This window comes from Lemur catta, chromosome 11, assembly GCF_020740605.2.
Source record: "Lemur catta isolate mLemCat1 chromosome 11, mLemCat1.pri, whole genome shotgun sequence".
NCBI lineage: Eukaryota > Metazoa > Chordata > Mammalia > Primates > Lemuridae > Lemur > Lemur catta.
In genome coordinates, this window is record NC_059138.1 from 8929479 (window position 1) to 8953103 (window position 23625).

A 23625-nucleotide genomic window follows, 5' to 3' on the forward strand; every position below is an offset into this window, starting at 1 on the left:
TTCTTCACATTTTCCTTTAATCATTAGCATAGCAAAAGCTTAAGGAAAAAAAAATTTAAAAGTATTTTATCAAGCTCTTTGAAAATTTGCTTGGTTATTGAAATATATATTTATTTTCTTAACTTTGTTCACTTAGACATTTAATATTTCTTAAAGCGGTCCCTGATTATTCAAGAGATGCTTATTCCCTTTCTTTAAAATACTTCAAATGTCTATTGTTGGCAGAATCCTGACAGCCTCCAAAGCTTTAGCAAAGCTCAACAACTTGGTTTAATTCAGTAAAAGCCTCATTAACTTAACTAGATCAGGGAGAGTTTCTCTGCCAAAAATTAACCTATTTAGCACAGAAACAGTCCCTCTCTACCTATAATTGTCATTTCTCCCGGATCACTGCCATCAGACTGTCACTTTCTTTCTTCTCTACCCACAAAGACCGAGATCCTTGCAGCTTGTAGAATGATCTGGCATTTTACAATATTGGGATCGTTTAAAGAGCCACATACATATTTTCTCAAATATAGTCTGTGTTGTTCCAAATATAGCTTTCTATGCTAATAAAATTATAGCAATTATTTATCTTTTAAATGCCATTTTTAACACTAATGCTAAAGTGCTATCAGTGATATTTATTTGAGGTCTTTCCTTTAAAAATGAATAGTTATTGCTATTTGCGTAAAGCAGGGAAGTTGCTAACTTATTCCTTCAAAGGGGATTTTTTTTTTTTGCCACTGATTTAAGCGATAATTGGAAAGAGGCAAGCAGCATACATGAAAAGTGGTAATAGTACTTTCTTATTCTGTAATCATTGAACAGTGAGAAATTGTATATTATTTGATTCTTTATTAAAACTTGTAAAGGCAATATGTCCAATTTGAATACTTTTATTCACTTTCATCAAATTATTTAATAGTTTTTCACTGCTTTTTTAGTGGCTCTGGCTTACAAAGCTTAAGTTGTATTTATAAAATGAGCAGTTAAATGTTTTATTGGTGAGAAAAATTTAAGCTGGAATGAAGGTATATTACTTTGAATCATAAAATGATTGAGTTAGGAGGCAATTGAGAGGTAATATACTCTAACACCCATTCTGAATTTTCATTTTATTGTTTCACAGATGAGGAAACTGAGTCCCAATGGATTGCCTAATTCCACAGATCCAATCAGTAGGGGCAAGAATTTAAAATACTTCATTTTTTCAAAGAAGCCAGCAAAATGTATTGCCTTAGATCAGGCACTACAAAAGCATAGTTTATTTTCAGACTCTATCAATAATGGGACTACTCAGTGTATGTGCGGTGCTTAATCAATATTATTTTCTATGGTCTTATGATTATAACATTCTTTGTAGCCTAAATAGATAATAAATAAGGTCATTTATATTATTGAGTCCTTCAGAGATAGTTATAATGGAAATGAGATCAATATTTTCAAAATTATTATTAATTGAATTGGTTGGGTTTTTCTGTTGCTGAATAGATTTTTAATAAGTAATTGACTTTTGAGATGGAATCATATTCTAACCTAAACCTAACATAGGCAGAAATATACAGGAACCTTCATGACCAAATAAAAACTCTTCAACCTTGGGTCCCTAAAGCAAGTCAAAACCAGACTAAAGTATTTAAGGTGACCTACCGCTTTTTGAGAAGAGAAATACCCTAACTCCCAGCTCACTCCTTGCAAAAGAAATGTTATATTTGTGTCAGTCTCGAACAAACTGCTTCTTTCTGTAGCTTCAGGCATTATTGTCCCTGAGACTGGCTCTTGAGAATTGTCATATTTATTATTTGGCCTTTTTCCTAAAACTTTCAGACCCCTAACACTTAACTTCATTGTGTAGTATGACCTGGTGTTTGTTTTCCTGTAGATAAAGCAGACTTTACCAACTTGTATTAATACAACAGGGTTGAGATTAATCCTGGCCTTTTGTTCTAGAAACTAAACTTCCTTAAAGGACAGAGAAATAAATTAAAAGAAAAGTCATAGTAATGTTCAAAACATTCTTTGAAATCTTTCCAACAAGTTAACAGCTTACACCTCTTTTACTGCAGTTGTCTCTGGTGTATTGCAAACTGAGGTGCCTCCTAGCTTCCTCTCCAGCTGGCATGCCTAGAAAATCTTTGTCTCAGGAGCAAGGAAGAAGGTCCAAAATGCCCATAACCAGTTGAGATATTTTCCTCGTTGGGTATTCATTCATGTCTTGCTTAAAATCAAGGTTCTGCTGGGCACGGTGGCTCATGCCTATAATCCTAGCACTTTGGGAAGCTGAGGCAAGAGGATCACTTGAGGCCAGGAGTTTGAGACCAGCCTTGGCAACATTGCAAAACCCTCTCTCTACAAAAAATAAGAAAAATTAGCCAGATGTGGTGCTCACCTGTAGTCCCTACTATTCACAAAGCTGAAGTGGGAGCATCACTTGAGCCTAGGAATTCAAGGCTACAGTGAGCTACGATATGACCACTGCATTCTAGCCTGTGTGACAGAGCAAGACCGTGTCTCTAGAAAAAAAAAAAAAAATCAAGGTTCTGTAGGGTGCACTTTACTTAGATCTGTGAAGTCCAGTCTACCTTTCATGAAATAAAGTTGCACAAACACCAACAGGAATTCCTAAGTAAAATAGATTACATTCTTTCTAACAAAAGACACTTGTTTAAGTAATTGAACCATAAAAAAGCCAAAAGCAATAAAAAGCATTGGTTTACCTGGAATTACCTGAGTTTTCTTACCCAACACTGATCAACGAAGAGACTTGAGTCATAGTTATTTGGTTGATTCACCTCATTCTGAAGGTATGGTCACTTTCAGGAAAGCTAAATGCCAAGGCAAGCTCTTATGTAAGAGATTATATTTGGAAAATGTGTAATAGAGTTGAGAATGGCTTTGGAGAAAAAAAAAATTCATAGGAATAACCCTCCTAGCCTCTTATATCTTTTTTTTCCTCTGAAAAGAAAAGGAAAAAGTATCATTCAATTATACTAGTGATTCAACTAAAATTCTTAAGATTTTAAAACCTACTTTCATGTATTTTGAATTTTTGAGTTAAGTCTATTGTTGAAATTTTAGCTCACAGTTGTATAGTATTTAATACATTTTCTAATAACAGAGTAAGTAAAAGGAAAAGGACATCTGAAGTCATTGTACAGAAATTGAAATATAATGAAACATTGCAGTTTCTTTTTTCATAAAAATTCTTGAATATATTTGCATATTTAATCTATTCAAGGCTATTAATTTGTTCTGCAAATATTGTCTGAAGGTCGTGCCTGGCAGTGTTCCTGGCTCTCGGGCTACAGTGGTGACCAACATGGACAATGTCCTTTCCTTCCTAGGCCATACGGGGAAATGAGAGTGAATAATGAAATTAACAATCATTCAAATAACTAAGTGATCAATACTACACCACTCAAATTGCAGTTTTAGGATTATGAAAAGAGGCTCCATTTAGACTGAGTGGTAGGGAAGAGTCCCCTAAGGCAGTGACATTTACACTGACACCTACAGAATGGACAGAAAAAGACCAAAGACTAATAGGGGAGAATGTTCCGGACAGAGGAGGCTCTGAGAGGGAAAAGGTTAGGTTTGTTCAGAAACTGAAAGTACATATTTCATAAAACAGTGATTTTGAGGGAGAAAGATATAAAATGAGGTTGAAGAGTTTGGAAAGACTTCTGTTACATGGAAGGATTTTGGTCTTTGTCTTAAATGCAGCAGGAAGTCATCAATGAGTTTTTAAATAGTAGAATAACTCAGTCCTATATAAGTGGGGTTTTTTTACTATTATTTTCTTTATTTCAGCATATTACAGGGGTACAAACGTTTAGGTTACATATATTGCCTTTGCCCCTCCCGAGGCAGAGCTTCAAGCCTGTCCATCCCCCAGACAGTGCACACTGCACCCATTAGGTGTGAATATACCCATCCCCTCCTCGCCCCCTCCCACCTGCCCAACACCCGATGAATGTTACTACTGTATATGCACTTAAGTGTTGATCAGTTAATACCAATTTGATGGTGAGTACATGTGGTGCTTGTTTTTCCATTCTTCTGATACTTCACTTGGTAGGATGAGCTCTAGCTCTATCCAGGATAATACAAGAGGTATTCATATAGGGCTGACTTATGACTTCCATGGTCCTTAATAACCTTTGTGAGCCCCTTCTTCCATCATATATATGATATTTATGTGTAATATGTGTATCATATAGATTACATAATCTATAAAATATATCTATATCTATAGTCTATGTCATATAGCTATATTATCTATATATCTATAGCTATTATTTCTGTATTGGGATAAAAATGAATATAATCCAGACAGATGTTCTTTTTTTCTTCTAATATTAAAAAAAATTTAAACATTTTCATGAGTCCCCTAAAATTGTCATGAACTCTCAGCCCTGTGGCTACTGTGCCCAATTACTAAGCCAGCCCTGGTCTTATCAGGAGAGAAGAGATTTTAGTTAAGATAAAGTAGAAAGCTATTACAGGACTATAGGAAAGGGGAGGTGGTAGACATAAACAAGAAAAAAAAATCAATAAAATATTATCAGTTCAGTTTTTAAATAGAAAATAAAACATACACCATCTACTTATATACTTAAAAAATCTATATTAAGAAACCTAACCCAATGTTTGCTAAAAAGCAAAAAAAATAAAATCTAAAATGCACAATATGGTCAGTTTAAAAAGTGACAGAAGCGAACAGGAAGGTAATGAAGGAGACACGGTAAGAAAGCGGAGAGGGGAAGAAGGACTAGAAGCCAAGAGGGAGGATGGAGGTGGAATGAGGGAGAGAGAGGGGAGAGAGAGAAATGCGAGGAAGCAGAGGAACAGGAAGACAGAGGGAAAATCAAGTGAGAAATGGATGTGAAAACTCTTTGAAGGTAAACGTGCTGTACAAATGCAGGGGAGTGTAATAGGAACGAAACCAGGCAGAATTTTTCTTGGGAGCTTGGAGCCGATGCATTAACAACCTTCTAATGATCACCCATAGTCCTTCAGAAAAATTCAGTAGAATGTGGGCCATTATGGAAATAGTCGTGTTAGCAGGACAGAGCTTTACAAAGGAGCGTGTATAGGGCTTGTTAAACCAAACGTTTCTGCAGAGAGATGTGTGAGTGGAAAGCTGGTAGGCGTTTTTAACTAGAATCATGTGTACACTTGTTACAGAAACCACAGGTGGGGATTTTTGCTGTTTGCCTTGTTCTTTTGGTAAATCCCTCAGCAATATTCTTATGTGAAAAAATTCCAAAGTGGTTCATAAGAAATAAGCCAATGTATTCCCATAACCACTTCCTCTGGTCCTCCTAATAGAGTTTGATAACCTTTGAGCTCCATCATGAGTTCTTCCCCTCATGGAACAAGAGGGACCCCCTGCAAGCACACCAGGAGGCCCGGATGGCTGGGGCGAGGCCTTTTCCTTCTCTTGACACCCCTACCCTCTGCTGTGCAGCTGCAATAGTTTTATGTGTCAATTCGGCCAGGCTTAGTACCGAGGCAATCCATCAAACACTAACCTGGGTGTTGCTATGAAAGTATTTTATAGATGTGGTTAATATTTACAATCAATTGATTTTAAGTAAAAAGATCACTCTCCATAGCGTGAGTTGACCTCATCCAATCATTTGGAATGCCTTAAAAGCAAAAAACAGGTTTCCCTGAGAAGGAAGAAATTCTGTTTTAAGACTGAGATATTAATTCCTGCCCAAGAGTTTCCAGCCCAATGGTTTGCCCTGCAATGTTCAGACTCACCATCTCCTACGATTGCCTGAGCTAATTCCTTGAAATAAATCTCTCATATATATTAAATATATATTTTATAAATAATATAAATATATATCTAATTATAATATATAAGTACATTTAATTATAATATAATTATGGCTATGTGTAAAATATATATTATATATATTAATATATATCCTACTGGTTCTGTTTTTCTGGAGAACTCTAACTAATACAGATTTTGGTACCAGGAGTGGTTCTAATGGAACGGGATTTTAAGGATAAGGTTTCTGCACTGGTTCTGGGGATTCTGGAATTGGTTCTCTAAGCTGATTAGATTTAAAGGTATTAATTACTCTATTTCCAGTGGTAAGGAGGACACTGATACCCCATGGCATGATATGGTTGATGAATCAGCTGGGGCTGTCTCAGCAATTTACTACAGACTGGTTGGATTAAACGCAAAAAATGTGTTTTCTCACACTTCTGGAGGCTAGCAGTCCAAAATCAAGGTTCTGACTTAGTTGCCGGTGAGGACTCTCTTCCTTGCATGCAGATGGCTGCCTTTCCTTGTTGCATGCCGCAGAGAGAGAAAACGAGCTCTCTGCTTATAAGGATGCTAATCCTGTGGAACCATGGCCTAGCCTTATGACATCATTTAACCATAATTACATTCTTACTCCAAATAACAGTCACAATGGGGGTTAGGACTTTGAAGATATGAATGGTGGGAGTCACAAATGTTCAGTCCATGACACCCGACAATAGATATATACAAAATATGATCCTTGGGTACCTTAATCAAATACTTATGAAACATAAGTTTCTGGCTGACCGTGTATTTGATACCTTAGAATATTTTTGTCAAACTAATAAATATAATCATGAAAGTGGTTAATTGCTCCTAACGGCATTAGAAGAAATGAGTAAAAACAAAGGATGAGATCTGGACTTCAAATTTCCAGTTTCACTGCAGCATATATTACCTACAAACTTCTATGTCTGCTCTGTAAGAAACTTTTATCGCTTTTAGCTGGTGAGGCTGAGATTTCTGAAAACCAAACCCAGAGACTCATCCTACCAGTGCCTAAATTACAATACAAATTGAATTCTCAACCTCACAGCATGTGGCTGGACCACTTTTTATTGGAGAGAATAGGCCTGTGAGTAATGGATCCAATCAGCCATCTCAGCAGAAGCCAGGAATAGAAATGGGGTTACCCAGGAAAGATTTGTGGAGGACCCTCTTGTCTGATGACTTAAGCCCCTGTGAATTGCATGGGCAACTGACAAGGTTTTTGAGCATAGCATTTTTAACCAGTAAAAACACTTCTAACCGGGATTGAAAGGGACCAAGATATAAAAGACACACAGGGAGGAAGGCCGTGTGAAGAAAGAGTCAGAGGTTGGAGTAAACAGCTGCAAGCCAAGTAACATCGAGGTCGGCTGGGAGCTACGAGAAGCTAGGAAAAGGGAAGGAAAGAGTTTCGCTGGAGCCTTCAGAAGGAGCATGGCCCTATTAAGACCTTGATTTTGGACTTCTCGACTCCAGAACTGTGAGACAGTGTATTTCTATTGTTTCAATCCACCCAGTTGGTGGTAATGTGTTACAGTAGTCCAAGGAAATTCACATAATCCTCCCTATTATGGGGGAAAATATTGAAAGACACATAAAAGTTGTCTATCTTCTCTTCCTTTTTGGAATGTTTGGGAATTCAGAGGAGATGTATCTTTAAAAAAAAAAAAAGTTTTAAGCTTTATTTATATTTTTTTCAACTTTTCCAATATCTATAATAAACTCTGGTGTGTGAAAGGATTGATCTATACACAGATGATCTGAAAAGAAAGCTAATGGATTTCCTTTCTTGACCCAGATAATATTACTATTATTAATTATTACTAAGGGAATGAAGAGTGCAAGTAGAAGGAAAGTCCGGGAGAGATTATAGAGAAGGCCAGGGAGCAAGCTCATTATAAATGCCTGGCTTTGAAATGATGTCAGAGGCCCAAGGAGCAGTTCCAAAGATCTAATGGCAGCTTCCAGCATCTGACTTTATATAATAAACTGTTTGGGTTGGAAGAGATCTTGGATGTCATCTTGTCTAAAAATATGGTATTTATCCAGAGGAACAATAGTGGGCAACATTTCAGCCTACCTCGGATGTGAACATATGTAGATCAGGCCTCTGAGGGACAGAAACCACCAGGAGAAGGCACAACTCTGATGTCTGTGCCCAGCAATTTGGAGGGCAGCCCAGTTCTTAACCGATGTGCTACAGCACACTGTTGTGGCTGTCTTCAAGGTCAGCCCACCACATTTTGGTTTCTGTGTAAGACTTATGGGTTGTAATCATACCAGTTCAGAGGTGTCTTTCATATGGAAGGCTGAGCTGAATGGGTCCTGTCCCATAAATAAGAGCTATGTCAAACTACATGTTTCTAAGAAAGGTCTCGTGTACTCCAGAATATGAAAAAGTATAAGAGAGGGAGGTGAGGGAAATGAATGGTTCTAAATAAAACAACACAGTGGCAATGTGTTTAAATGGGTACAAGGTAACAGAGAGATAATTGCTGGTGTTTTGTAAGATGTTATACGGAAGTACTATTTGTGTTATAGTTAAATCTGATCTTTAAAACTATTTTGGGAAACTTTTGATCACTTCCCATATGCTGCTAAAAATTATATGATTTCAAAAACGTTAAAGACTACTGCAATAAGATCTTTCATCATACTTTATAGACTCATGTTTAGCTGGTTAGCTGTGCTTTCAAATCATAATAGATCAAAAAAAGCCAATGAGAAGTGGGAGTGCTAAAAGAGGCAGTCACACTCACAGCAACAGTCTGGTCATAGGGAACTAGGCACCTAACCACTCACTGGCTACCCAGTAAAAAGCTAATTTGTCACAGTAATAGCAACTCTCAGGTATTTCTCTAATGCCTTGAGCTTAAGGTATGTTCCCATCAAGATTCAGTCATGGGTGGGCATATCAGGAGGCTGGTGAGGTACGCACAGATTATCCATTTTAAGAAAGACTTAGAGCCTCCTAGAGAAAAGATTATTTGGGGCACCCTATTGTGTCTGTTGTTCATATTGTTGTCCAGCCAAGTCCCCATGAACTTGTCTATTCCTAAGGAATGACAAGACTGGACGTAACAAGTGAGAGAGGCAGGCGTGGTGGCTCATACCTGTATCCCAGCAACTCAGGAGGCTGAGTCAAGAGGATCACCTGAGGCCAGGAGTTCAAGGCTGCACTGAGCTATGATCACACCACTACACTCCAGCCTGGGCAACATAGCGTAACCCCACCTTTAAAAGAAAAAAGAAAAGAAAAGAAGAAAAAGAAAAGAAAAGAAGTCAGAGACCTATTTGCACATAAAATCTCTGTGAGAATTTAAGAGTCCAATAACTCAAAGATGTTCTCGTTTCTAAAGAGCAATTTCAGAACTGTGACTCTGCAACAATAAGCTTGGAGACATCACAGAAAGTAGTACCAGAGTCAGAAAGTCACCCAGGGGCAATGAGTATAATGGCCTTCACTTCTTCATGGGTTGCAGAAGCAGTGGCCAGCCATAAAGCATCAATGGACAATCGTCACCATAGTGTGACATCTTGGCTCCACAGCAGCAGGGACAATTCGAGAGTTATAGAAGACCAGACTTGGGGAACAGATGCAGACGTCTGTGCCAGCAGCAGCAGCAGATCTGAGGAGGCTTCCTTTTTATTCCCTGTCCCATCCCTGGTTCTATTTGGTGTAGTTCTGGGGAAATATCGACTACATTAAGAAAAAGTGTTAATTATCTGACATACTCTGTTTAAGACAGCACGTGTTGCATTACATTTTAGAAGTGTTTTTATCAAAATTCTTCTTTTCTTTTTTAAGTTTTTGCACTTGAGATTGGGTGCTTTAGGTATGTGTGAAATTCACTTATATGGAGCAACTCATTCCCTGAGAGAGACAAATAAGGAGTTACTATAATAATAGATTGTTAATCACAAAACAAATTTGATTAAAGATGGATTTAAGAACAGCTTGTATTAAGATCAACTCTTGGTCTAATTAGAAACAAAGGGACTTCTATTTTTATTAATTTATTAAAGTTGGGGCAGATTTTGTGAATCATTGATTTTATTGTCCAATGCCTTTTTAAAAATTATTATTCCTCCTTTCCATCTCTACTATAACCTAGCTGTTAAAAATGTAAATTTATGGCTGATTTCCTCTGTAGCATAAATATTCAAGTTCTGAAGTCAGTGTAGTTGCCTCAGAGAGACTTCTTTCACCATTCACAGGGGAAGGCAAGCATTTAACCGCTTCACAGCTAGCTGTCTTCTCCTGCTTGTGGGCTGCTTCTGCCATTCTTCGATGCTACAGTGGACTATGAAATTAACAACTGACTGTTACGATACTCTGCAGGCATCATGCATCTGGCCCAAGGATGCATGTTGAGCAGCAGTGACATGGATAAGTGAGTGCAAATAGAGATCAGATTTCTAAATTAGATTGGCTACTTCTTTTTTTTTTTTTTTTTTTGCAATAGCAGCTCTCACATCCAATTTGCATACTGTACATTATCAACCCAGATGCTAATAAAATGTGCCCTGAGCAAATTGTTGCTTTGAATAGCAAAATGCAGTCTGTGAGATAAAGGAGAAAGTGGTAGTGGTAAGAATTTAAATGTACATGTATCATGTAATAAATATTTTTGTGTGCTTTGCCATTAAAATATTGGGGATTTTTTGGTTCAGGATTTAAGAAATAAGTGAGAAAGATCTACATTTATATCAGACTTTGGACCAGCTATCTTATATCTGAGGCCACAGCAGAAAGTTGAAAATATGCAGACCGTGAATGGCCCCAGTAGGGCTCAGCTTTGGATGAGATCATTGATACGTCTTTCCTGAAAAATTACTTCATATATAAATAGATCATCCTAAATTTCAAGACAAATAGCATGTAATTTGCAAAAGATAATATAGACCTCACAAGCTAGGTCTGAGGATAAAATGAATTGTTGTTATAATAACAATGCAATGGTTAATATGGTGCAAGTGGAGGGTGGACATTAAGTCAGTGAATCTTTTGTTTGCTTTATAGGGAGCAAAAAGAAACAGTAAATAGAAGCCCTGGGAAATTTTCATTTTTTAGATAAGAGGTCTGAATGCCATTTTTGTTCTTTGTCAGTCATAAAAGGCTTTCTAGTGCCATCTATTTTCCCCCAAGAAATGAATTGTAGTCTTAATCCAAAAAGGTATCCTAAAGTGAGTTTTTTAAAAAAATTCATATTTTTAGGCTCAGATGCAGATATTTTATGGGAAAATAAAGCCTAAGCAACAAAAACAAGTCTTTTAAATAGTTCTCTGTGCAGTTTTCTAGAGCTAACCAATAGAGCATGCTTGGCAGAGGGTACTCTAACAAAAGAAAGGAAGTTCCAAAACACACGTGTTCACTCTCTCACCTTCATCAATGACTAACACAATGCCAAGACCTGAATCAGCTCTTTTTCTATAAATTGAAGGGCTTCATAAACTCTGGTGAAGGGCTGTTTCTCTGAGATTTCTCAGAGATCTAAGGAAGTAAAGACAGTGAAGACAATGCAGAGAGTGACGTCATCCTTTCTGTTTGGGGGGATGGGGACCAACTGCCATATGGGATGGGTAAATGGCTCAAAAATTATTGATTCTGGTGTGTGCCCTAACTATAATTTTTAATAAGTTTAAAACACGGATTTTTTTCAAATATAGAATAAAGACATATCAAGGATATATTTAACTCATTAATGAGAAAACCAGCAGGATGGTAAAGTTGGTTCAAAGCAGAATTTAAAAGACGGCATGTATCTTGGCACGGAAAGAAAGAAGGCTGGAGTACGTCCACTAGGTTACGTGTTCTGTCAGGCAAGAAAGCTGCAACTCTCAGCGTCGTCTGTCTAGTGACCAGAAATCTCTTTCATCTCTACAGGATAAAATCCAGATGTTAACAACATGTAATTTCAAATATATTTGATCCTAATAGATAGTAAGTAAGAAGTAAAAACAATTGGTACATGCCCAAAGGAATTAACTACAGAAATGTTCTAACCTTGAGAAAGCAAGCAGTCATCTTTTTGCCCTATGTTCAAATTGTAGATAATTTTTCTTAACAGCATCTAAGTTACTTAGATAACTTGGAGTACCTCTCAAGAAATGTTTTTCTGCCTTTCTTAAAAGGTGATTTAAGAAAGTTGTAGAGATATCTGTGCCCTTCACCATCTGAAATGTGCCACCCATCTTTGAAAACCCAGCTCAGGAATCCCAATAACTCCCCACATTAGAATCAACTGCTATGCCCTTTGTGCTGCCTGAACTTTTTTTATTGTAACAGCAGTTATCATAACTCATTTCTGTGTCTGTCTCCCCGACACACAGGATTGTGAGTTACATGACATAAAAATTACACCCTCATTTTAGTATCCCGAAATCCCCTCTTACATACTACAGTGAACAATGTGCTCCCTAAAATCACCATCCTTGATTGTGAACAGGGATCAGATTTACATATGACTTTATATAATAACTGTTTATTGAGGGCTATCCTAACCTGTCCGAAAGATGATTAGTTAGTAGCAAATTTTCCAGTGGGGTGGGATAATCAACAAAGAGTGAACAAGAATTAATGAAATGTAATTCTAACACATGTTAAAAAGCACAATTCATAGTCATCTCATTTCATTTAAAATATTCATAATTACATATACAGTATCTTAATTGGTTTAGATTTATTCTTCATTCTGTACAAAGGACTGTTGTCAGCCACAACTGTATGTGGCAAATATGCATTCATCCAGGATTTACAAGGCACTCATGCCTTAATTAACAGACCTTATATCCAATGAGTAGTAAACTCATTTAAATTTCAATAAAATTAAATGTCCATGTTTATGCAGTCTTTTATCTAAATGCTGCCATTTGAATAACAACATCTATTTCATTTTTCCCTTGGTTTCCCTTGATTAAACTTATAGTAGATCGTATTGAGGATGAATTATCCAAAAAAGAGTTCTAAAGTAAAGTTCTTGGCATTTATTCAATATAGCAGAATGGCTATACTAAAGTTTTAGTGGTAATGACATCGGAGTTTCTGCAGTGCTGCAGATTTTCCCAAAAGGTGGAAAATGGGATTAGTTAGACTAAACTCTGATTAAGCAAGATCATATCCAACCAAAAATGTTTGTGATATGAAGAAAAAATATGTTAGGACTTTATTGTTGAAAAACAGTTCGATGTGCTTTTACGTGTATGTTTGAAAAATTATGTAGTAGCCATAAGTGAATATTATTATGTAAGAAAGGAAAGATGCTACTCTGTTCAGTCGAGGAAATGTAATGAAAAAAGCAGATAAGCTTGGCTCTGGTCTAGGTCCTGTCACTAAATAACCAGCTACATGAAGGAGGAGAACTCCCTTTACTAATCTGGACTGTATCAACTTCTTTATAATGAAAGAGAAATTGGTACCAGATATTCTCTGATGTCTTTTTCAGTTTTAATATTCAATCTCCATTTAAGTAAATCAGGGAAGAATGCCCTGGGGCATTCTTTCTTTTTATACATCCCTCCCTGACCTCTAATGAAACCACCATCCATTTAGAATTTTTCTTTTCAGATATTTATCTTTAATTTATTCTCTTCTTTCCAATTTATCGCCTCCTTATTGGTCCAAGCTACCATCTATTGCTGCCTGAGTTTTGGTAATGGAGCCCTGAATGGACTCATTCATTCACTGTTTGCCTACCTACACACACACACACACACACACACACACACACACACACACAATTCTTTGCCCCTCTATAGCCAAATTATATTTCTATTGAAAAATAATATTTCTTTAAAATGTAAATTCAGCAGGGTTGTTCCTTCTCTGCTTTCCATTTTCCTTTAGATAAAGCCAAAATTCCTGAACGTGGCTCTCCAGCCGTATCTTGTAGGCTCTTTCTCCCTAATCCAGCAATCTGTGACTTCTCTCATACCCTCAGGATCTGCAGCCTGGGGAGCTAATTCCACATCTCTTTACCAAACCAGTCCTATAACCTTAATTCCTCAGGAAAACTTTCCCTGATTTAAGCACCAGGCTAGATCCCATTATTACATGTTCTCACCACAATGGATATTTTTCTTCCTATTTACAATTATGATTATCATACTCTTTACTATAATATCTGTGTTGCAATCTTAACCTGACCTCCTCCAACAACTGGCAGATTACTTTCTTAAATAGGCATCACCTCTAGTGACTAGAGAGAGAGAGGAGCTATGTGCCTCCTCATAGGCACTGCCAAAATGCTTATGAGCATATGGGATTGTTGCCACAGGCAGGTCTGACTGCCCAGCACCCAAGAACCAAGTGCCAGCAGCCTGGGGAGGTGGTGGACTAATGTCTCAAAGACCATCTCATCTTTCCCTGCTTACTGAGCAACTCATAAAGGGAAGGGATCTAGGGCATTACATCCGTGGCAGAAGCAAGCTGCCCGCAAGGCACCATGACTTCCATGCTGGCTGTCAGCGAACAATAGGTCGTCAGGGGATCTTATCATCAGCAGTCTCTGGTTGGCCTGTTCCTGACTCTTGATCTGTTTTTCCTCACAGTCATTTTCTAATCGTGTGCCCCACCACTGTGTAAGCAAGCAGCAAGTTAATTCTAAACTTTTAAAACAGAACAAGCCAAAAGCATACTGGAAGCACAATGGCTTCCCTTTAGCTAGCCTAACATTACAGTCTGAATGGCCCTTGGGGTGCGCTTAGAGGATGAGACAGAACAAGTCTCCCATAAATTCTTCTACACTGTGAACATTTATTAGCTGGGAGGCACAAAGACTCCCCCACAGCCTGTGCCTTTTAAGTGAGATCCCACTTTCTACACTTGGACATTCTGACAAGCACTTTGCTGGAAAGGTTCCCTCCATGCACTTGTAATGATATTTTCTCTGCAGACTCAGCCAACCTTCCTGTCAGATCTGGGGTTAGCCTTCTATTAACTAGAGAAAGAAGGACAAGAGTTTCAAATGTATAGGTATTAGACCGCTGGGTTTGCTGGTGTCTTCTACCTCCTTCATTCCCAAGGTTATACCACTTTAGTTTAAACTCTCCTAGTTTCCAAAGCACCTGCTCCATGCCAGGGGGGTGGGTCTGCAGGGGCTCCTGCTGTCAGAACACGTTAGGTCTTAATGTTGAGCCACAGGGGACCAGTGGAGAAGGCCACACTCTGCTTTCACAGGGGGGGTCCCTCTTGAGTGCCTCCTGTACTTGCCTTGGAATGGGCCTCGGGCTGAAACACCTATTCAGCAGAGGCTAAATGCAGTGACTCTCTAAAAAGGAACACTTGAGGGCTCAATTCTCTTCCTTTTAAGAGGAAATTGGCTTACTTTCTCCCAAAGGAGCAGCTTTAAATATATAGGTCTATTGGGAGGGGCAATAACTTTCAAGTCAAAACAAAGAAAAAGGAAATGTTCTGTCATTCCTACCAAGCAATAAATACTTTTCTTACATTTCTTTCCATAACCAAGAGGGTCCATTCAAGGGATTCTCCCTGAACAAAGAAATTCTGCTCCACAATGACTTCTGCCTTCTAATAGAGGAACAACAACAGTGATAATAACAACAAAAATGGATTTAAGTTCTATCTAGCCCACTATACGTACCTATAATTCTTCCTGACAGTGAAAATGAAACAGAAGATCTGACGGCAAACGTCGTCTTTTTGTTTTCCTTTGGTTTGTGTTTAAGATTTCACTTTAAAAGCCTCTTATTTATTATTCATTTCTTCAACAAATATTAAGCACTTACTGTGTGCTAGGCCCTGGGTCAAGGACCAAAACTGATAGTACATGTGAAAGGTTTGTAGTGTATTATAAAATGTAGGAAAAAGTATATAATAATAACCATGAAAGTGTATATCCTTTTGCTCAAAGCCCACATGGTTAAGGAAAGAGAAGGTTAGGGACGCTGACATAATGGCATCATGGAGACCTCAGTCTCTAGAGTTGAATAGTGTCCTAGAGCCTACACTCAGTAATGATCTAAAAATCAGCTCAGTTTCCCTGGGTTGAAGGCTGCCAGATGCGGTGGGAGCGGGAAGTTGGAAGGACACAGCGGCCGGTAGGGGCTGGAAGCACAGCAGATGCAGCAGGCAGTGTGACCCCTCACCGCGAGCCAGCATGTTCACAGCAACTGCGGGGAAGACTTGCCAGTAAAACCTGTGCTGCTGTTTGATAGCATTTCATACTCATATTTGGATCTCACCTATGTGAACAATACTACACGTTGGGAATCTGGGCTTGCTGCAAGAGAATACATTTAGTTTGGAATATGAAATCTTCCTGAATGTTTATTTGTGGTTAGTTCACAAATGCAAGGTCTGCTGTGGCCCATTCCAGACTGTTCTATCTATAGTGTGACGAGAGTTGTTTACCTTGTTTGAAGGAAAGAGAGAAAGAAAGGTAAAAATACCTGTGGATTCCCTCATCCCCTACATCCCATTTCAAACATACCAGTCCTCTCCAGATGATCCCATTTAATCAAATGACTACATTAAATAAAACCACATGAGCTCGGAGCAAAAAGAGACACCAAGAGCTTGTCAGAACAAGGAAGAGAAATGCAAAAATCGCCTTTTTTTCAGCTCAGTCATCGAGGGTCCACTATGTGCCAGGCACCGGTCTAGGCACTTAGGATAAAGCAGTGAACAAAAGGGAACATCATAATGGTACTTATGTTCTGTTTGATTCTGTGGAAGACGGCAGAGTAGAGGCATTGCTTGTCGAAACGTCCCCGCGGGAAGGCCGGACATCCAATGGAGGAGAGGGGAAAAGAGTCACAGCTCAGGTGTGGATCACAAAGAGAGATGACAGAGATGGCTGGGGACTCCACAGAGAAAAAGTGCAAAGCCCAGAAGGAAGAAGATAAAGAGAAGATGTCAGCAAGGATCAAAGCCAGAGAGGCTCGGAGCCCAGTAAAAGGGTAAGGCAGGGGTTCCCTTCCCCCTCCGACGTGCCTTTGGTGAGTAGCCCGACACTGAGTTTACTCCAGGCTTTTCCAAACTCCAGGAGCCCAGGCATGGTGGCAAACAAGGAATAATGGGGTGGAATAGCGAGTCCCAGGAGTCTGGGCCGTCTGTAAGGGGCTCCGCCTAGCAGAATGCCATGAAAGGCAGGAGTGCTGGCTTTCTCCCCTCCAGACCCTCCCACCCCTGCACCCCCTTATCTACTGCAGCTGAGACAGCAGTCTCAGCTGGGGCTGACCAGGAGCTTTGGCCCCTCCCCGATTCATGACAACCACAAGAGAAGTTTGAGCTGAGAAGTTCACGAATGGCCACTTCTCTCCGGCAGGTGTGACCCCCGGCTGAGGCGTCCACGGAGAGTGGGGCCCACTCCTCTCCCCGTGAGGACTTGTGCTGGAACAGGGGTGTACAGTTGGGGAACTCCCTGCCTGCTGGCATTTCACAGGGTCTCACACCACAGCCCAGATAAACAGACTGGTCCTCGTGTCCCCTGGACGCTAGAGGGGTGCAGGGAGGCGCAGGGGAGACATCTGGGAGCTGGACTTGGGTGGAAAGGAAGCCCCTGCTGACGTGTCTGACAGGAGAGTGGTGGGGTGCCGAGGAGCGGGGATCGGGGAGCACGCCCATGGCCCCGCTGGAGAACCGCCATGGTGGATAAGGGGGTGCCATTTGGAGAGGAATAGCCTGGCCCCTGGTTCCATGGCAACCAAATACTTTGCACCCCGGCATGCGTGCTGACCGGGTGCTGCAGCCCCTCTGCCCACTCATTACAACAGGGAGAACAGTTTGAGCTGAGAAATGCATGAGCGGCCATTGCCTTATGGCAGGCACATGCTCCAGGCTGAGGTCCCCACAGATAGTGGGGCTCACGCCTTTTCTTTTGAGGACTTATAGTGAAATAGGGGTACACAGTCTTGGAACTCCCTGCCTGCTGGCATTTCACAGACATGCACGCTGTTGGGTCAGACACACGATGGGGGAGCTTTGAGAGCTGGTCCAAGGACTGGTGATTTGGGGCAGTGCCCAACCATCACCACAGAAAAACTGCACTGCTAGATAAGGGCAGAAAGATCCCAGCGGGGGGCCTTAGCGCTCGAGCATTTAGGTCCCTCGCCCATGAACAGCCCTACGGGTTTGGAGAGCTTATCCTGACTCTCCTACCAGTGGCTCTCCCTAGTGGCCAGAAAAGCAACTTCTGAGCCCTCTGGAGGCTTTGCAAAGCCATTCAGGCTCCTGCAAGCTAGCCACAAAATGCCTTGCTTGAATCTCCCTCCTAAAAGTACTATCTAAATTGTTGCATCAGGAGAAGTCTTAAATCTAACTGGATTAAAAAATATTTTCCCTCATTCTTTGAGGGTGAGCAATCATGAAGACAAGTTGGAGACGAGGTAAATGAGCAACGTGTCCCTATATCACATCATATCTAAATAGTGGCTGCAGGAAACATATCACCTCACTGCAAGTAATGCTAGCCCCAAAAGAGTGTGGGTGCTAAGAGAGTTAGGGTTACAAGGAAACAGAAGTATTTAATCCTTTGCTTATTTGATATGTATCTACTGGCTGTCTTCTTTGTATGCATGAGGCATGGCTTACAGATAAGACTGTGTTATTCAGGGTTCTCCAGAGAAACAGAACCAATAGGACACACACACACACACACACACACACACACACACACACACACACACACGAGGAGATTTATTATGGGAATTTGCTCATGTGATTATGAAGGCCAAGAAATCCCATAATACGCCATCCACAAGCTGGAGGGAGAACCAAGAAAGCCAGTGATGTAATTCAGTTCAAGTTTGAAAACCTGAGAACCAGAGGAGGCCATGGTGTGAGACTCAGAGTCCAAAGGCACAAAAACCAGGAGCTCTGATGTCTGAGGGCAGAAGACAGATGCTCCTGGTCAAGCAGAGAGAATGAATTCAACCTTTACCTTTTTGTTCCATCTAGGGCCTCAACAGCTTGGACAATGGCCACCCACACTGGTGAGGGCAGATCTTCTCTACTTAGCCACTGAATCAGCTTATAATTTCTGGAAACACTCTCACAGACACACCTAGAAGTAGTTGTTTTTTTTTTTTTTTTTTGGCTATCTGGGCATCCCTTAATTCAGTCAAGTTGACACATAAGATTACCCATCACAAAGATTATACCAAAAGGTACCAAGATTCTATTCAAAAGCCCATACGCTTTAATCCTGAATGACAGTATATCTAGTTCTTAGTTTGTTGTAATATGCTTACTATCATCATTCAAATAGAAAACTCTGATAAAAAATGAATTTTATGTATTCTATTGGGCAATATGAAGTGAAACAATATAAAAGTATTCAAAATGATTAAAAGCAAGGATCTTTTCCTAGTCACTTTGTCCTCTCTGTAACATTTTGATTTGAAGGTTATAGTCCTTAACTAATGAACTCATTTCAGCTACTTTCCTTCCTTTAGTATCAGATCTATAAGTTTTATATGATTGCAAATTGGGCAATGGTTTGGAGAAAACCCTAAAATGTATTGCACATTTTCATACAATTTGGAAAACTCTCTACAAATAGAGATGTTTTAATAAAAACAGATAGTGAAAGCATTGAATATATATTTAATATGTATTATAACATGATGGCATTTTAAATAATGAAAATTAATGTGTTTAAAGAAAAAAGATGCAGTTTTTAGATTTTATTGGGAATCAGTTAATCTAATCATAAATGAAAGTAGCAACACAGTAAAAGAATGAGCAATAAAATGCAGTTTCGAAGAAAAGAACAAATCTAGGATACCACATGTGAATCAAACTTGAAAATAATATTCTGCACAAGATTTTAAGTACCTCTACAGTGTGCTAAATTCATAGTTATAGAGGGCAGACTTCATCTAATGTATTAATTTTCTTTTTCTCAGTAGACTTTTACCAAGTAATATTTTATATGCTAAAAAGCATAAATCTTAACTCTTAAGAGTTAAGCTTGATGAGTTTTGATGAATAGATGTACTCATATAACTAACATACCAATCAAGAAATGGAACATTTTCATTACTCAAAAATGTTTTTTTGGTCCTTTTCTACTCAATCCCTCCTACCAGAGAAAGCCACTGTTCTGATTTCTACTTCCATATATTAATTTTACCTGTTTTAGAACTTCATATAGATTAAATCATATATTTATAATTCTTTTGTTTCTTATGTTTCTTGCTCAATATAATATTTGTGTGATTTCTTTATATTGTTGCATTTATCAATAATTTGTTTTCTTTTTATTGCTAAGTTTTCCAAAGTACATACTGTTTTCCATTCCTATCAGTGATGTGTCGGAGTTTCAATTGTACCACAGCCTCAACAACACTTGGTATTTTCAGTCTTAATTTTAGTCATTCTTGTGGGTGTTTAGTGGCATCTCACTGAGCACGTTTTCACGTTGGCCATTTGTATCATTTTGTAAAGTGTGTTCAAGTCTTTGCTTATTTGTATTTGTTTTGTCTGTCCTCTTATCATTTGCTGCAAGAGTTATTTCAGTATTCTGAACACATGCCTTTTTCAGATATACGGACCGTAAATATTTTCTCTCAGTCTGTGGCTCACTTGTTCATTTTGAAAATATTTTCTCTCACTTTGTAGATCATCTTATAATTTTATTAATGTTTCTTTTGATGAGCTGAATTTTAAAAATTCTTCAAAATTCTTTTAAAAAATTAAAAGAAATCTGCAATATAGCAAACTACGTTACCTGGTTTAGGTGGAGAATAAGAGAGTGGATCTATTTTGGATGGAAACAAAGGTTAACTAAGCACTGTGTTCACATTGCCTCATTTAATATTCAAAATATTTCTATATGGTTAGGTTACTCACTTCTAAGTAAAACTTGGGCTAAGAGAGTTTAAATAAGTTGTTAAAAGGTGGTCCCAATATTTAACCAAAGTCTATCCAAATTCAAAGTTTGTGTTCTTTTCACTATAAAACATGGATTCATATGGAGAAAGGTAAATGATTTATTTTCACCCAGACTTTGATACAATTCTCCCTGACATTGCATTCTTTAGTTCCCAAAACCTCATGCCATAAAAGCTGCAAAAGTAATCAGCAACATCTATAGCAATACAAAGTGAAATTTGTTCCCTAAAATTATCCCCCAGAAAAGGAAAATTTATTACATTACAGAGGACACTGCCATTTACTTTATTTTGAACAGTAAAAGTACTGCTAGTTTGAAACATATTAGTCTGAAACAATGTTTTAGTTTTGAGCACTTATAATGATCTTCTGGTAAAATCTGTTGGTTATTTTTTTCAAGCTAACAAAAAGTGTAATTCACATTCAATAATCATTTCTCTGGAGATGTCTCCAAGTCTTATGTTGGATTTGATATTAGGGCAATGCTAGATTCTGTAACAAATACATTTCCAAATCCCCCAAAATTCATTTTTCAACACAACAAAAGTTCAGGTCTTGCTAAATTTATAACAAACTAGAGTCATTACTAGATGGCAAGATATGTTTCTCCAGCAGTGATTCAGATACTCAGAATTTTTCTGTTCGGTACTACCAAGAACCTCTAGAGCAAAGTTCAGCAATGTATAGCCCACTGAACACAGCCATGCCCTTTTGTTTGTGTGTTGTCTATATCTACTTTCATAATATAAAAGTTGAGTGAAGTAGTTGCAATAGAGACCATATAGCCAGACATGCTTAAAATATTTATCTGGCCCTTTACATAAAGTTTGCCAACCAGATCATGAATGGGAAAAGAGAATATGCTAAAGGCACATCCTTTATAAGAGTTCCATCCCAAAAGTGATGCATGTGGCTTCTGCTAACATTTCACTGGCAAAACTTGTCATATAGCACAGACTAGCTGGAAGGGGCTTGGAGAATATAATTTTGGCTAGGAAGCTACTTTCTAGTGATGATTCTAAACAATGCAAAGTAGAGCACAAATTTTTGGTGGACACTTGTTTCCACTGCAGTTGTCATTTTAAAGTTAAGCCTTTAAAAAATCAATTGAAAAAGCAATAGAGATAACATATATACGTGCTCAGGATGAATTAAAAACCAAATGTCCTAAAGCTGGGGCTTGAGATTAAATTTCCAGTAACAGCTCCATACGCAGACATAAAAATTGCAATATCTCACACTAGACAGCAAGATAAAGTAGTATGGAAAAAATTGTGTTAGATGGTACAAAATGCTGTTGTAGTGATGGCAAAGGCACTGATATCAAAAATGCATGTACAGAGCTTGATTTAAACTATTTCACAAATATTAGTATAAAAGAGCCATATTGTTAAATTAATATATTTCATGTATCTTTAAATATATGGAATTTAACTTTAAATTTAAGGAGTCATTTGACCACGTCATCTACATTCCTAAGACTTTACCAATTTGTTATGCAAGGTACAAGGTGACCCAACAGTTCTAATGACACATGGTTCAGCAATGAAGTCTACTGATGACAACGTACAAGTGAAGGAATAGCAGAGAGCACAGGATCCCAAACCCCCATTGTCACTTTGTGAGAGGCAGAGGCATACCTTCATGGACAGAACAGAGCACTTGTGAGAAGCCTTCCACCTAGAACTTCACGTATTCATTCGTAGCTTCATATATTTATACGTATAGCCTGAGAGGGGTATCAGCTAGTCTTCTGTGAAACAATATAATGAGAGCTCTGCAGGCCAGAAAATAGCCTTGGATTGTTCTCTTAGATTACCATATAGCCAGCCAAGCCTAAAATATTTACCATCTGGCACTTGGCATATCATTATTGAAATATCAGCCCAGGCTTTGATGTCAGATCACAAAAAGGGGAATGGGGAGAAGTTCCCAGTGTCACATCCTAGAGACCAAAGGTTTGTCTCTCTCTGATGCTCATTTTAACCAAGAAATTTGGGAGGGAAATATTGTCATTGAAATGATAGGAGAATTACCATACATTTGAGATTGTATGGTGTATATGCAATGGAGGTTGTCCTTTCACTAATGAGAAAAATGAAAAAGAATTTTTATGTAAATTGTGATCAGAAATTTAGTGAAAAGATTACAGAGGCATATTATACTAAAAGTTTTGACCTTTGCCTCCAATTTATATTAACTTGCCTTCCCCTCATTTCAGATACAGGTTAGAGCTGTTGCTAGTTTTTATTACCCTTCCCCTTGAATATATTCTTGCTATAATTCTATGCTCACATGACTTCTTTTGTAGGTGATGCTGGGTCTGCTTTCAGAAATTCATAAGGGAGGAAGGCTGAGCAGCAGTTTAGCAACTGAGGCATATGTTCTTTAGGCCCTACAGGCTAGGACTTGATGCTCAGATACTTGTATTTAAGTGAAATAGATTAAAGAAATAGCCATTTCCACTGGATTCTGACACCAGCACAAACTCTTTCAATGTTGTGATGTGATGTAAAGCATGCTTCCTCTCTTCCACCGAGTCCCGTCTTTGATTGCAAAATAGAGGTAACGGAGCTGATAAAACTCTTTGTAATATCTTAGTTTCCCTTCATTGTAAAAAAGTTTCTTGTTGGCTTTAAGAGACCTTAACCAAGGTCCAAAATGCCAGAATAATTTCAGAAATCTCTGGAATCACTGCTCCTAAAATAGGAAAATAGACTGCAAGAAAACTAATACTCACTGAGCCCCTGCTACTGTCATTCATTCAGCTAAGCATTCGTACACATCGTATTTCATTTTCTCACAACAGAATTATAAGGAGCAGGTTGCTATTACCATTTACAAACAGGAAAAGTGAGACGCAGGTTAGAAAAGCATCTTTCCCGGCACATACTGGAGTTAGTATTTGAGCCCAGGACGCTCTGAAGAGCACTTATCGAGACATCATCATCCAGTAGACAGTTTC